Raw genomic sequence first — 2431 nt, forward strand, 5'->3', positions numbered from 1 at the left:
CGAGCAGGCTGTTCCGTTGATCGGATCAACTGGAACCCTCGACGTCGTAAGCGACGGAGTGCCAACAACAATTTTTCATGTGGTCAATTCAATGGTTGTTATATTCCAGGCCGGTTAATTCAACTATATAACCAATCAAATATTCCTGTCAAATGGGTAAATGTTCATACCGATAGTAAAGCAACATAATGGAGCGGAAGCATACCAATTGTTAGTTTAACTCAAATATTTTAATGACTACAATCTAGTAAAATAATTAATCCTGCGCATGCTCCATCTCCCTTCTTTCATCTTGCTTTTTGACTTTCATTTCTTTTTACTTTCAATTTATGTGTCGCCTTTTTCATATTAATCCCTCTGTTTTATAAAAAAATATATATATAAAGTTTTCTCCAGTCCCGTTTTTCCTTTCTCTACTATATTTACTTCTAAGTTATTAACAATGAATATTTAATGTTCTATAAAACAAATGAAACGTTTTAATACACAAGAGAGAAGGAAGATTTTTAAAATATTGAAAAGTTAAAAAGTGGATTACGGTGGCTGAAGAAAGTAAGATGTATAGCTGACGTCCATATGTTATATAACTGAATTATATAATATATATTAATACAGGTAATTAAAATAACCTATTAATTATTTATTTACTGCAGAATAAAATATACTGTTTTCATATTATAAAGGCTGCAAAACGATCATCGCTATATAAATGGAAGTGTATATCTTACTGTCTTCCGCTACCGCAAACCACCTTTTACTTTTCAATATTTTGTTATATTTCCCTCCTCTCATCTATAGTAAACCTTTCCTTTATGTTATTGCTGATTCTCATCTATATATCAATATTTAAGTGGAGGCGCAATGGCCCAGTGTTTAGGGAAGCGGACTCGCGGTTGTAGGATCGCGGTTTCGATTCCCAGACCGGGCGTTGTGAGTGTTTATTGAGCGAAAACACTTAAAGCTCCACAAGGCTCCGGTAGGGGATGGTGGGGAACCCTGTTGTACTCTTTCACCACAACTTTCTCTCATTCTTACTTCCTGTTTCTGTTGTGCCTGTAATTCAAAGGGTCAGCCTTGTCACACTGTGTCACGCTGAATATTCCCGAGAACTACGTTAAGGGTACACGTGTCTGTGGAGTGCTCAGCCACTTGCATGATAATTTCACGAGCAGGCTGTTCCGTTGAGCGGATCAACTGAAACCCTCGACGTCGTAAGCGACGGAGGTCCAACAACATCAGTATTTGAATGTAAATTCTCTGCGTTGTACATATCTGTATTGGGGCGATGAAATCTAAGTTCTTATGATATTCATTGACCTGATGATCAAGTATTTGCACTGGTATCAATTCGTATGTTACACAACTGAATTATATGAAATATATTCATTCAGGTTTGTAAAATGATTTATTATTTATTTACTTATCATACAATAAAATAAATTGCTTTCATATGATAAAGGCTACGAAAAGATCATCGCTGTATGGATGTCAATTGGTGAAATAATTCTTTCGTTTTATACTTACACTCTTTATGTCTTATATCCCTATATATACATATTTTTGTGTGTGTGTATTTATGTATGTATATATATTTATAACCCTGATCGACTTTATATACAGCACCCTCTTCATATCAACTCAAGGGAATTTCTTTTGTAGCACTCCGTGCCCACGTAGTTCATATCATGAAACCCAGGCTGTTATAGTAACTGGTGCTGAAGTGCAATGGCCTTGCTGGAATTTTTGGCACTGTGCTGTGTCAATACGTTCTGGCATTGGTGTAGCTTTTAATGCCAATATTTGGCACAATTCCTTCGAGGATCTTCCAGATGTATATTACTGCATACCTTTCCCGCATTCGCTCCAGGTTGTAGTGTCTTAGCTGTTTCTTAGACTTTCCCAATTGCTGAGCTGTTGCAACGAGACGATCTTCTTTGTAGCTACGCTGGATTGGTTGAAGGTCCGCTGTTTATATATACATAAATATATTTATATATATATATATATATATATATATATATATATATATATATATATATATATATATACATATGTATGTGTGTATGTATATATATATGTATGTATGTTTGTACACATATATATGTGTACTTATATATGTAAACATAGACATACATACTTATATACAGGTCTACAAATACGGACTCACACATCTATATTCTTTTATTTGTTTCAGTCATTTGACAGTAGCCATGCTGGAGCACCGCCTTTTGTCAAGAAAATCGACCCCAGGACTTATTCTTGGTAAACCTTGTACTTATTCTATCTCCCCCACTTGCCGAACCGCAAAGTGACGGGGACGTAAACACACCAGCACCGGTTGTCATGCGATGTCAGGGAGACAAACACAGAGACTGAAACACACACACACACACACACACACACACACACACACATATATATATATATATAT

The sequence above is a fragment of the Octopus bimaculoides genome, chromosome 6, assembly GCF_001194135.2.
Source record: "Octopus bimaculoides isolate UCB-OBI-ISO-001 chromosome 6, ASM119413v2, whole genome shotgun sequence".
Lineage (NCBI taxonomy): Eukaryota > Metazoa > Mollusca > Cephalopoda > Octopoda > Octopodidae > Octopus > Octopus bimaculoides.